This window comes from Amphibalanus amphitrite, unplaced genomic scaffold, assembly GCF_019059575.1.
Source record: "Amphibalanus amphitrite isolate SeventyFive unplaced genomic scaffold, NRLGWU_Aamphi_draft 000009F_arrow, whole genome shotgun sequence".
In the NCBI taxonomy this organism is placed as follows: Eukaryota; Metazoa; Arthropoda; class Thecostraca; order Balanomorpha; family Balanidae; genus Amphibalanus; species Amphibalanus amphitrite.
Window position 1 is genome coordinate 819,782 of NW_024881505.1, and position 14,733 is coordinate 834,514.

Here is a 14,733-nt window from a genome sequence, read left to right on the forward strand (position 1 = left end):
CCCCCTGAGGTTTTTCGGAAATGGTGCAAAAACGGCGGCGCGCAGCGCCGCCAAATTTTGGGTACCTTATGGGGCAACCTTTGCGCATCTTTTGCCGAAAAAAAATTGATCGGGTCATGTCAGGTCACGGAGTTATGACGTCATAAGAGGTACAGCCTCCGGCCGGATTTTCACAAACTGAGTGCCAACGCCCGAGGTTTCCTGCCGGTGGTACGGACATCGGTTGATGGATCGTGATGAAACTTCCCATGCATGTTGGGGCAAGTATTGGCTATCATATGGTATAAGAAATTTGACCGGGTCAGGTCAGGTCACGGAGCTATGACGTCACAAGAGGAACAGCGTCCGGTACTATTTTTGAAAAGCGCCCGAACCACTATTTTGCTAATTCTTGTCACCTCAATGGGAATATGCAGCAATATTAGCTTCTACAGGGAGCAAATGGACCTCCCAAATCCAAAAATACAATCAGATTTCAAAAATTTAAATTTTGATTTTTCGAATTTCTGCCGCCGACTGTGACCTTGCCGACTTCCGGCGCTCCCAACGCGCCATTTTTAGAGCTAGGGAAACGAAATACATACCAAACGATAGAGAATTGATCAAGGAACACGATAGTGAAGGTTTCAAGTCGATATCTCCCACCGTTTTGCCGCAATCGCCGCCGAAAGTTGAAAAAAGTCTATTTTTCCGAAAATTTGACCTTTGACCAGTCAAAAATAGGTCAAATGTTGACCTAGGACCAAAAAATATACCACCAATTGCGAGATCTCGGCGAGAGCAATCCGTTGGTCTTTTCCGCTAAGCTCTACGACCTTCCGTTTCGAAACGCCAGGGGGGGGTCGTAACAACCCCCCCCCCCCTGGTCGTTCGTGTTATGAGAAATGGCCTGGTCGTGCGAGGGTTAAACTGTAAGCCCGTATTGGTATTGTTTCTTTTATTTGGCTGTCGAACATTATTTATGGTTTGAAATATGATTTTATGTAAAATAATTGATATGAAAAAGCCGTCTTATAAGTTATGACCCCATTTCACCACACGCAAGTGGCAGAAATGACAATGATCAGCTGACGCATTTTTCTTGGCCGAAGTCAGAGCGCGCGGCCCGACGCACCACGCGTATTTGGAAATTCCGACCTCGACGAGCATCAGAAGCCACCTAACAGGCGTGTTCGAAACCGCAGGAGATGATGATGAACGGGTTTATCGAAACTTGATTGGATGAGCATATCGGTAATAGCGATTTCAGTGTGTGCATTTATTGTTCATAGTGGTGTGAAATGTGGTTGGGGTACGACCGACAACCCGTCGGGGCGAATTTCGCACTGGGGTACTCAAAATTTGAAGAATTTAAGACGTTTCCATGAGTTTTGAAGGTATGGATAAGTTCTAAAAATCCGGTTCTCCTTATCTGGGCCATTAACTCCATACGGTCCAAGAAAGCTGGCACACTACCTTTAAATGCCTTCTGAGTTTGAAGTTAAGCATTTGGACAGTACAAGCTGCATAGGTGTGTGTTCATATGCTTGCGTACTCCACCCGCCTGGCGTGCGTACTCTTACACACCCCATATGGTAAGAGTACGCAACTGCGGCGGTTCAGAAAATGTCAGTTTTAGACCAGTTCCATTTACGCTGAAGGATCGTTGCACCATGGGTCGATGGCTAATTCAATGAACTTTAATATTCCCTATTTGCGATTTCTTTCTTTCAAATATTAAACAAATGAGAGCAAGAAATCCACTAAGTGCGTACTCTTATACGACTTCACCCTAAATGTTTCGATGCGGAATGACGAGAGAATTACGATGGTACTTTTAGTTTTGGCCTAGCTTGATTGCTTCAAAAGCTATTCATAAAAAACTGTCATCGCATCTAGAGCCGCTATTTTGACTATTTTCGACCCCTGTGACGGCTGAGTCAACCTCCAAAATGCTTCAAATGCGTCGTAGGACAGGCGTCATTGCTGAATGTGAAGCTGACTCGCCGATATCAAAAATCATGGCCTCAAAATAACACCGGCCAAATTGCCCCACACCCCCGGCCAAATAACCCTGCTAGTGGGGCAATTTGGCCGCTTTGCAGACCTTTGTAATACGTCACAATTTCAATATAAGTAGTTACCCTATCATTTCAAGTTTACTGTCCACGAAAGTAAAATGTATGCCACACCTGTCAGCGTTGAGAAAATGCAGAAATGTGTTGTCGATTTTTAGTTACATCGTTTTCTAAAAAAAGCGGCCAAATTACCCCACTCTCCCCTACTGCCTGTTCCGTCAGTCTTCGACCCATAATCAACAACTAAACCAGTCTGTCGTTTAAATACCACGAGAAAGTCCCAGCGCCGCAGTTTGTGATGACAGCCCGACGGGCGGCAATCCCCACAATACAGAGCCAGTGGTCCATCAGTGCCGCCGGGAAGCCCGAACAGGCTCCGTGCCGGCGCCGTCCTGAGGTCACCGGCGGACGCGACACGCCGGTGACGTCACCGGGTCACGACCTGATGACGTCACCAGTCACGGCGACACGGCCGCAGACGGGCGGCGATCAGAGCCATCCGTCACCGCCGGCCGGTCGGCACGTGCGGACACCGGCAGGATGACAGCCCATCGGCCTCAACAGACAACTGGCGTGTGTCGTACAGTACACCAGAGAAAACCACAGAGGCTTCACGGATGTATGCCAGAGATGATGTCAATCGCATGTTTATGGTAATACCCTCCATGATATCACCGACATAAGAAAATGAAACCGAGGGCGCAATGTTGATCTCGAATAATGCAGCGCCCGTGGCATAAAGCCAACACATGGACCTGCTCGGGCGAAGGTCACGTCTTTTGCATCGACTTCCTATTACATACATAAATCATCTGGCTTAATTGATGCATGCTTGCGAGATGGGGCAGCATTTAACTAGAGCCGCCACCTCTCAATCGCTTCATAGTAACATTATTGCTGCATCCATAGCATAGCGGTAGGAGCATTACAAGACACCTGGATCAGCAAGACTTCGCTACCACTTTGATGGTCTTCTCGTCGTAGTGTGCACAAGTCCAATAGAGCTGAATTAGTTATTAGAAGAAAAAAGACGATCTATATAGTTATTATTTAAAATGACAGCCAGGTAAACAAGCAGCCGAGATTAGGTAACTTTTGCAGTTGGCAGCCACTGATCCCCAAGGTGATACAGCGGAGGCAGCAGGAGAGATCAGAAACGAAAGCCTCAGCCGTAGCACCGCTTCCTTCGCCGTGACTTTTTTGTCTCGACGTAAAAAAAAACGAATGCATTTGGACTGAGCGAACGAAGCAGAAAAGAACAGAAAATGTAGCGAACATGTTAAACTTCACGATATAATTACACAAGCACGTTCTTTGTGTACATTGATTGGAAGAAATGCGACAAAATGAGTGCTCGATGACCACTCCTGAATACTCCAGAGACAAGTGAAACGAGTCATCGTAATTACAACGATGCAGGTGCACCATATACATTCACTTCGATCGCAAGTAATCCTGCAATGGGGACTAACTTTACCGCGCAAACAGTAGAGTCTATGGGAGTGGGTCGCCAGTAGGCGGCCCCTATCAACGAGCGTTGTCAGCGGCGCTAATGTGCATCCCGGATGTTCGCTAAGTATGCAGCGCCATATTAGCAGCGGCGGCGGCCGGCTCAGGCCGCTATCGTGGGCCGGTGTCATTCACTCAAACATCGGCGCCGGATACCATCGGCGGCAGCGCCGCAATCAGACACACCAGAGCCAATGGCAGACGGATCGGCCGGCCGAGAACGCTAATTTCCAAACCAGCCGACTGGGGGCACAGTCAGTGCAGGAGTTTCCCAGATTTGCGGTTAATATCTGACCCATCCACATGGACTTTGGCCAGATTTAAGGCGATTTTAATTACAAAGACAAGCCATCAGCGTCATTCATCCGGTTTGGACGCGGCCTAGACCGGTATTCCCTGCGCTCAGACGGCTGTTAAGATCGGTTCATGGCGCTTAGAGTCAAGAGGCTCGCCGCGCGCCTTATGAATTACCAGACGGTGTTCTCAGCGGGGCCCGAGCCGCTGCACCCATCCCCTCCTCCGACACCTGCGGTGACATCAGTGGCGGCTCGGCACCGACCGGTCACTCGGCCTCCCCGACTGGACATACGGACCGGCACTCCGGTACCGGGTCCCGTGGTACACCCCTTCCTCCAGATTGTTGTAGCACCGGCGGCCGTGACAGGGACAGCTGCTACCAAACAGGCTGGATCTGATGGAGCATTACCTGTGGCGTAAGCAATTCAAGGACATCAGCGCCAGCTGGCGATACTTCCAGAAAATGATGGCATTTGGAGACCTTGGTGACGCGAACTTGAATAGCATTTGTTTGCACCCAACATTGAACGGAGAATAATAACAGGTTTAAACAGCTTCAGTAGTGCTACAGCCTACAGAATAAGCACATGGTTATTTTAGGCAAGAACCAACAATGTTCTTGACCGCGTGGCAATAAGTAATTGGAACCAAATATTGGAGATGTGTTCGATACCGATTTGTTAACTATGTTTATCAAATCACAGCTAATAAACTGATGCAAGATGGCTATCATACCAAATAGCGGAACCATCTGCCAAGGAACACCAGCTGAGCTCGTACAACACATGTCATCTGTTTTATCTGGTCCAACTGACATTCTGTAAGGATGTGACACATCCAGCGTATATTCCGCTCGCCATGAGTCACTCCACTCAGCCGCCGATCGCGTCGCCTCCGTCTCATCTCCTCTCGCCTCCGTCATCTCGGTCCTTTTCACCGGGCCAGTCCGTCGAACCGAGCCAGCCTAAAGACCCAGTGACGCATTACCCACACGTGAACGTCCGCCGCACATACTGTGCGTGACGTCACTGGGTCTCAGAGCGATATTGAAGGCCGTCATTAGCAGCCGAGCAGTATCCGCCCGGGTGAGAAGGACGGCGCCGACAGCCGCGCACTGCAGTGACGCATCCGCGACAGTGACGTCACAGCAGCCAGTGACGTAGTTCCTCGGCCGAACACTCCGTGACGTGACGAGACAGTGACGTGACGCTAATGACACATCGCGTGCTATCCCACACCGCGGTGCCCAGTGTTCTCGGCGAGAGCGCACATGATGGCAGAAACAGACGCAGCCCACGCAGCGGCCTTCGAGAAAGGCTGCACTATCTGCACGTTACAAGTGTGACGTAGGGGAGAGCGTCACGGTCACAATGGGGCCAACTGCTGAGAGGGCTCAGCTTAGCAGAGCGTAATGCTGTTGGTCCAAGGCAAACGTCAACCCATCGACATTCACGGTGGGCCCGACAGATATGACCAATAAAGGAACTGTTCTGCAGATAGCGCGAGTTCAATCACGAGCCATCTAGAAGTGGAGAGTCTTGGCCCAGTCATCAACTGATAATGTGCTTCAAAGAACAATGGCACTCTCACCGAGCTCCATTTATAGTGGTGATAGCTGATAAGAATCTTTACATTAGTAACATCCCCAAACATTCGGCTATTTTAGCAATGACGCCAGTCGCGTCAGGCACGCCGATCGCACATGTTGGAATACCTACAGCCGTGACGTCAGCAGACAGCAAGTCATGGGATCGGGGACGCCAGGCCAGACACGAATGCATTATGAGATTCGTACCAAGATACAAAGTTACTGCATAGTGCATACTGCATATGCCACTACAACTTCAGAAACCAGTTCTCTAATTAGCAATATTCAAGCATCCAAGACATTAGTCAAGAATGCTAAAACTGAAAACGACCACTTGCCTTTCAAGGTCAAATACAGAATAAATTCCCCTCCAGTGGCGTCTGCATTCGGCACGGCATCGGAAGCTCCGCGCCGGCGGCCGTGGCTGAAAAATCCCGGCCAATTGACCAGCCGTCGGCCAATCAGCCAGTCCCGGCCGCCAATTCGCGGGCGCTAATTGGACGCTCACCTTGACCGGCCAACAAAATGAGCACGGCCGCCGGCCGTAAACGGCACCGATGACGAGAGCGGTCCCCTCTTCTCGGTAGTGCGACTTTTTACTATCACTAATCAACCGATAAAACGAGTGTTCCTGGGTCAGTTCCAGGAGAAAGGGTGTGCCATCACGGCTGACGATCGGCTCGTGACGCCAAGGTGCCAGTGTTGCCGGCCACTGGATGAGGCCGATGACTGCAGCACTGGGGACGATCGACCGACCTCTAGGAACGGGACACTCCCGGACCGGCTTTTGCGCCGGTAAGTAGCTAAGCTACGGAAAGATCGATGCAAGCTCTCCTTCAATTCTGGTAATTTGCATTGACAGGAACATATAAATCCGTTTGATTTTGAAAGGCCTCCGAAGTGCATCGGCAGCTCTGAAACCGAGCCAAAAACGAATGAAATTGGCGGGAACATTTTTCACAACCTTTACATGGAAAATCAGACAGAGAAGAAATACATTTTACAATGTATCCACCGAAAGATCGGTAAAGCCCAATAAATTTGTTATTTTCTTATATCATAAGAACCATCCAATAGAAAAAATGGGCACTGCCCCGACAATATTTCGCTGCCATACGACATCTCTGCTTCTGTGGGCTTGGAATTTCAGAGACCGTGACCCGTCACCCTTCTGCCTTCGTTCAGCTCCGGATGACGGCGAGCGCTATCACAATCCCCGCCCGTGGAAGCACACCATCCAGATGGAGACACGGGCTGCCGTCCGTGTCGGAAGCCGTCCTTCAGACAAGCTCCTGAGCAGGACCGACCTGGTGTCTCCCGAGAGATCCTCTCACCACAGGGCAGCAGGGGCGGATCCAGGAAAACTCCAAGGGGAGGGTCATGAATCGAAGTGGTGCCCCTACCTATACCCAAAATTAAAAACTCAACGGATTTCGTCCACTTCATTTTGGTGGTGCCCCCATTTTCAGTTTTTTTTATTTTTTATTTTTAGTCAGTATCTTAGCTCTTAGCCACAACCACATTTACCAATTGTAAGCAAGTATATGATGTGCTATGTGTATATGTTGCAGGCATTTTAGAAAATCAGTCATTTTGTAAAATGCCTAGGCATTTTGCAAAATGCCTGATTTTCCAGGCTTTTTGCAAAAAGCCTAGGCATTTTACAAAATGACTGACTCTCCAGTCATTTTGCAAATGCTAGGCATTTACAAAATACCTATTCATGTATTTTCAAACACCGTCTTTTGCAAAATGCCTAGCATTTACAAATGACCGATTTTCTAAAGTGCCTGCAACATATTATGTTGTGGACGCTGAGTAGCGAGTACTTACCAGGAACGTTATCAGGTAAGCAAATCGTTGTCAGTCCGACGAACTTGACCCTGGCGTCTAAAGGGTCTGTCCTTGACACTTCAGGCTTGTCAGGGGCACCAAAAACCTTCCAGGGACACCACAAACCTGTCAGGGGCACCTACGGCCTTGTAGGGCGCCACAGGCCCACCAGGGCACCACAGGCCTGCCAGGAAGCAGGGGCACCACAGGTCTAGCAAGTATACACACAGGCCTGTCAGGGGCACAACGGGCCTGTTGGGCCCATGAGCACCCCTAGGGGCAGGGGCACCACAGTCCTTCCAGGGGCACCGCAGGCCTGTGAGGGCACCAGCGGCCTAGCAGGGCACCAGTCAACACAGGCCTGCCAGGGCACCACAGACCTGCCAGGGGCACCAGAGGCCTGCCAGGAGCACCACCGACCTCGCAGGGTAACATGGGCCTGTCAGGGCCCAGGGCACCACGGGCTTGTCGAGAGGCACTTCAGGCTTTTCAGGGGCACCATAGTCCTCTCCGGGCGCAGGGGTAGCAGGGGCACCAGAGGCCTGCCAGGGGCACTACAGGCCTAGCAAGGGCACCACTGGTCTATCAGGGGCACCACGAGCCTGTCATAGCCTGGCATCTCAGGCTTGTCAAGGCCCAGGGGCACCACAGGTCTGTGAGGGGCACCAGCGACCTAGCAGGGGCACCAGTCAACACAGGTCTGCCAGGGGCGCCACAGACCTGCCAGGGGCACCACAGACCTGCCAGGGGCACCAGAGGTCTGCCAGGGGCACCACCGGCCTCGCAGGGGCACCTTGGGCCTGTCAGGGGCACAACGGGCCTGCCGAGGGGCACTTCAGACTTTTCAGGGGCACCAGTCCTCTCCGGGCGCAAGGGCACCAGAGGCCTGCCAGGGGCACCAGAGGCCTGCCAGGGGCACCAGCGGCCTAGCAAGGGCACCAGAGGCCTGCCAGGGGCACCACAGGCCTAACAAGGGCACCACGGGCCTGTCAGGGGCACCTCAGGCTTGTCAGGGCCCAGGGACACCACAGTCCTTCCAAGGGCACCGCAAGCCTGACAGGGGCACCAGAGGCCTGCCAGGGGCACCACAGGCCTAGCAAGGGCACCACTGGCCTGTCAGGGGCACCTCAGGCTTGTCAGGGCCCAGGGCACCACAGTCCTTCCAGGGGCATTACAAGCCTGTCAGGGGCACCAGAGGCCTAGCAAGGGCACCACAGGCCTGCCATGGACACCACAGGGGGCACCACCGGCCTTGCAGGGGCGCCTCAGGCCTGTCAGGGGCACCACGTGCCTGCCGGGGACACTTCAGGCTTGTCAGGGGCGTTACAGTCCTGTCAGGGCCCAGGGGCACCAGGCCCGTGGTGTCCCTGTTAGGCCTGTGGTGCCCCTGGCGGTCCTGTGGTGCCCCTGTCAGGACTGTGATACCCCTGATAGGCCGGTGGTGCCCCTGGCAGGTCTTGGGCCCCCGGGCCTCAAGGGGGGGGCCATGACCATGTGACCCCCCCCCCCTTGGATCCGCCCCTGCAGGGCAGTTAGGAAGTCTCTTGAAATCCCTTTCCCTCAGCCAGCGAGCCGGGGAGACTGCACAGTAGGCGGTCCATCCCCACATGGTGACTGTCCCTCAGTCTCAACTCTCAGCCGTGTCCACGCCCGGCCGCCGGGCCGCTCTTGACCCTGAGTTGTGCAGCTGACCCCGCCTGAGACCAGGGACCGGCCTTGTGGCGGGCGCCGGGACGAGCCCGCTCCCACAGTCGCAGCTGGAGCGAACACTATTACTCAGCCCGATAGCACACCGTGCTCCCAGCGTACACCACAGTGCTCGCCTATGTCCTATCATCAACCTTCGTACCAACTCGGCCTTCTCTGAGCCATGCGATAATTTCACAAACACCAAGCGCCGTCTCCCTCCCACAATATCAACACCCCGCGCGGCTACCTCTGGGAGTAAGGCCGATTTTCTCCGCCACCCTTCAGCCATGAGCGGCGCTCCCATCAGCCGGGCCGGTGTCAGAACAATGGCCACGCCGGGGCATCTGCAACTGGCCCTGACCGCGGCGACCCGGCGCCAATTACCGGCTGTCTCTGGGAGGGCGCGGTGCGCAGTACGCCGCCGGTTCGCGGAACGGGCCCACCTGGCCGGCCGGGACGAGCAGCCGACGGCGCCGCACCACATCAACGCGCCGCCGCCGCCCGGCCGCAAAGGAGACACGCCCACAGCTGCTGTGGTAGCCAGGCGGGGACACACAGCGGACGGCATCGGCAGACGACACGGACTCGGGAGCCGCCACAGCTCAGCCGCGCGGACAGGTGACCAATCAGTGGCGCCCGGCGACCGTCAGCTCTGTCCGGGAGCCACGAGAGTCCCGGGGCTCCTCTCCGAGCCGTGTAGGGTGCAGAGCGCCGCGTCACGACCAGCCGACGCTCGCTGATGTCACTTACCTGTGCGGCTCATGCCGCCAGCGGCGGCCGGCGCTCGGCTGCAGCAGTCGCCAGGCGCCTGCGGCCACACAGAAGTCAGCCATCAGAACGTGACGTGGCCATACGGCGGTCGTGCCGGCAGCGCGGCGCAGCTCCGACGGCCACGGCACGACACGACGGGAACGGCGATCACAACGGCACGGCAACGACGACAGGGAGCGGCAGGTCACAACGACACGATGGGGAACGGCACATCACAACGACACAGCAACGAACGACAGTGAACGACAGGGAACGACGCGTCACAATGACACGGCAACGAACAATAGATATTGGTGTATCACAACGGCACGGTAATAAACTACAGTGAACGACAGGGAACGGTGAATCACAACAACATGACATGGCAGGGAACGGCACATCACGACAAACGGCAACAACGAGCGACGGTAAACGGCACACCACACACGGACCGGCGCAACACTGCATGGAACGGCACGGCAGAAAACGATAGGGCACGGTGGGGAATGGCGTACTACCACGTAGAACGACACGTCAACGAGCGGAAAGGAACAGCAGGGAACGACGCAGCACAACGACACGGCAACGACACGGCATCGAGTGACAGGGCACGACAGGGAATGGCGCATTACTGCATAAAGCTGCGTGCAACGAGCGACAGTGTACGGAACATATTGGCGCATCAATGGATGGAACAGCACGATCACGAACAATAGTAGCTAAACGGCAGGGAACAGCGCAGTTCGACACGGCAAATAACGACGGTAAACGGCGGGAAACAGCAGTGAACAACGGGGAACGGCACATCACCACATGGAAGGGCACGGCAACGAGCAATAATAAACGGCAGGGAATGGTGCATCGCGAAGACAAGGCAACGAGCGACATTGAACGGCACATAACAACGGCACAGCAACGAACGACAGTGAATGGCAGGTCACGGAGGATGCCACATAGAAAGGTACGGCAGAGAACGATGGGAAATGGCATACGGGATATTGTATAATACAACAGGATAACAGCGATATGGCAATTGACAGGAAACCACAAGATCACGATATAAAAAGCTAGAAACGACAATTATGACAGAGAAGTGTTCATTGACAATGGCACTGAAGGAGGGACATGACATAGCACGATAGTGCGTAGGCAGTGGATAACACCACATTTAACTAACACAGTATGACAGTTAGCACAGTATGACAGAACAAAAACTAACCAAATTGCCAGACGCATTCGAGAAGCGACACACACGGCCCAAGCCGATACGATTACCTACTACGATTCACTCCACTGATCATTATATTCGATTCCTGCGGCGTTTTGGAGCATCCGCAAGGCTTGTCATACCGGGAGGCCCAGGCGGGCACAATCAACATAAGATGCGACAGCCAACAGCCGGAATCCTCCCGTTGGCGGTCAGAACAGTTCTGCGCTAAAACCAAGATTTATAGCATGCATGAACGGACGTTATTCAAAACCGACCGCAACATTACACGGTGTCAGCAGACACATCAAACAGACACACCTGCGAGAGAAGTGGACATATCACAAAACGCTCGGCATTTATCGACTCAAGCCACGGGATTTGCCAGGTGAATGCAAGCACGTTGAAGAAATACAGGCGATGTGCTCCTTAGCATATCCATCTAAACTTCGGCTGATTTATGCTTATGGCACCATGCAGCCCAGATGGGTTTTATATTGTAATGGTGATTTAATATCGGAACAAACTCCGGGTAAGGACGCACACGGAGCTCCGAGAACTTGGGCCCGGTAATAAAACTCTCCTTAAGGTCATGCGTCGGCCATAGAATTCATGGCAAACGATCTAGCCGAGGAACTGTCGGCATCGTGAAAGGCATCTCTGGCAGGCCGCCGTCCCCGCTCTGCGAGGCTCCTCAAATGGTCACAGACCCACTGCCGGCCGGGCCGGGCCTGGCCGCGGCGCCACCGGCCCGCGGCACATCCTCGTGTCCACTCCGGCAGTCACGATCTCCCACAAATACGATGCACGCCGCATTCAATACATTTGAATACACGTCAGCGGCCGACACGACTCGGGAGTCTGCCCAACGGCAGCCATCAGTTCGTGGGCGCCGGACCGTGCGCCCCCCCCCCCCCCCGGATGAGAGAGGCGCACCGGTCAAGGTCAGCGGTGCGGTCAGGGTGACGGACGGCGGTGCGGCCTCCCTCCCACAGTGGCGAGCGGTGCACCGCGGGGACTCACACGCTTCCCACCCAGGAAAACCAGCCACTGTCCTTGCAAGGAGAACTAGAAATCGCTGGTGGCTGGAAAAAGTGACCGCGAAGAAAGCACAAGTCATGCACTGCCGGACGCAAGGGATGCACGTGCTGTTTTAGCATTACAGATGAGACCTAACGGCTAATCAATCAAGCAAAATTGATCACGTCGGTGACTCCTTGAGTCTTCCTCGTGGAAGAAAACAATAGCAAACAAAGACAACCTACAGAACATCGGCCGTTCTGCCTTGATACCTAAGCTAGAGGGTAAGAATTGCACAAATGGATTCAGGGGTGCATTTGAAATAGGCAACATGTAACATAAACAGAGATAAGTTTATGCTAACAATAGGCAAAGGCGACAAATTTAATCTAATAATGCAGGTGCAGCATACTGATGAACTTTAATTTGAATGTGTATACTCTAATATCCAGCATCAAGCCTGAAGCATAGCTTTGTTTCTTGAAATACCTCTGTGCCAATATTAATGTTATAAGTAAGAAAAAGATGTCAGTCGCTGCAGTCAATGATTCAGATCGATTTGCCATTTAAAATATTTGTTACGTGTAACGAAATGCTACAATTTTAACACAAAGCTTTAAACTATGAGAACATTTTTGTAGCTTAAGCTAACTTTGACTACTCATAATTTTTCATGGTCCAACAATCCATCTGCAAAAAGTCACTCCACGATCTCCAAGGGGCATCAGCATCACAACCAACAACAATGGCATCACAATCCTGAGAGGCATCACAACAGGAACATCCAAAAGGGGCATCACATTAGGTATCAGAGAGGACATGCCCATTGCTCATCGGCATACTTTGTAAACATGTCACTTGTTTGGGGAGCCAAAACTGTCCCATTTGGTGTGGATGTTACACACAAACTTATTTGAATCCTTTCATTTTTACCCTTCTAGTTCTTAGTTCCTATGCACTTTAGTTCTGGTTCTGTAATGTTTAAATGAAGTACAAAAAAATATTGAAGCGAAAGTTGAAAAAATGACGTGAGCTAGTTCCACCTAGGCACACATTGCATAGTAAAAGTACCAATCCAAGGCTGTTATGCAAACTGGGTTGCATATGGCCAACCTCACAATCACAATCTCTTCAAAAATGTTTCCATAACCATGGGCCATGGGGTCCAAGCTGCAAAGCATCACAATCTTACAACATCTTGTCAATGTGGGGGCACTCAGCAGGTTGTAGAAAAGCACAGATTTGTGGTACAGTGCAGATTTTGTTTGGAGCAGTGCAGGTCTGAAATCTTCACTGTGCTGAACTGCTATGTGGGTGCAGTGCTATGCAACTACTAAGAACATGATATTCATGTGAGATAGCATTTAGCAGGTCAACCAGAGAATCATTACCCTTTTATTGCATCACTGCAGTTTTCCACAACAGAAACAAGTATTTTTTTGTTATGAAATCGCAAAATTTACGCATTGTTTTATATTTGGTGCATGCTGGTATGGATTTCTAGCTTGATTAATATGAGCTGGTGCCTGGTGCACACTTGCCACTCTGGCTGCTGTGGCCCATCGACTCTACAGTCTACTGCCATGGTTTGCAACCTGGCCATGGGCATGTCGTGCCATCCATCACTTAGAGGTATATAACATTATGAAGCACTCAGCAGTGAATACAGATGTCACAAATTTTTGCAAGAGCATCACACTCTTAGAGGGATGTCGTATCTGAGGGCATACCACACCCCGTTAATATTACGCACCAGGTATCTATCATTTTGCCATTGGCATGTCCTAAAAAAGTATTGGTATTGGTCATTGGTACGTAGTTCAATTGACAAAATAAGTAGGTAATGCCCACGGCCATATCAATACTAAATTTCCAAATTCCACAGCTGAACTGATTGTAATGCCACAATGACAGTGAATGTGTTCTCAGCCCAAAAGCTAAATTGAAATTAACAAATAAAAGGCACAAAAACGACAAAATCAGACTATCTGACTCACCTGTCTTGGTCTGAATCTTCCTGTCAATTTGAACCTGAATCAGCTTGATGAAAGAAAGGACAGAATGAATTCCCAGTACTAAGACCAGATAATCACGTCGAAGGTGTTGTAGGTATTAATTATTATCATCATTATAGAGTTCAGTGATTATCATTTTACATCCACCAATGCATAGCACCTCATGTCTCTGCGCCAAATCTGTCAAACGTATCTCAAGGCCACAGCGGAGTTCTATAGCCTTGGCCACAGCTAATCGAAGGCCGAATGCTGAAGGGCGTATTTGGAATTTCCGACCTTGACGAGCGTCTGTGGTAGAAAACCACCACTTTGGTAGGGGAAACTACTGCTGTCTGCTACCATTTGCACTGCATGTGTCGCTATCGCTGCGACATCTATGCATATACATGTAAACCACGACATCTGTGTGCGCTGATTCTAGTAAGCGATTAGCTAGGGCACCAGGGTGGATCCAGACTTTCGGTTTGAGGCAGGGCCGGGGTGCGGAGCCGGAGCCGGAGCCGGAGCCGGCATATTTTGCCCGGAGCCGGAGCCGAAGCCGTGAAACAATATAGTTCGGAGCCGGAGCCAGAGCCGGAGCTGTCAAAAAAAGGGGGCGACTCCGGCTCCTTTTTTGAAGAGGAAACAAATATTGACCTAGTTCGGTTTGTCAAACCGAACTGCCTTGAACTTACAGCTCCAGGCAGTAAGAAATACGGTATTCAAAATATGAAAATAGCCTTAAAGGGACCCTCCCACCTTCAAAAAAGTTAATGAATTGGCACGAAA

At 51.8% G+C, this 14,733-nt stretch overlaps 1 protein-coding gene across 1 annotated transcript in view; it reads right to left on the reverse strand.

Moving 5' to 3' along the window:
- Positions 1–14,163, reverse strand: part of LOC122380084 — an 85,679-nt gene extending 71,516 nt beyond the window's left edge. The window contains exons 1-2 of the mRNA XM_043362901.1: positions 13,948–14,163; positions 9,724–9,781 (exon numbers count right to left, since the gene is read on the reverse strand). The gene's annotated coding sequence lies outside the window, so the exon portion shown is untranslated. The remainder of the gene's footprint in view (positions 1–9,723; positions 9,782–13,947) is intronic.
- Positions 14,164–14,733: the final 570 nt, after the last annotated feature.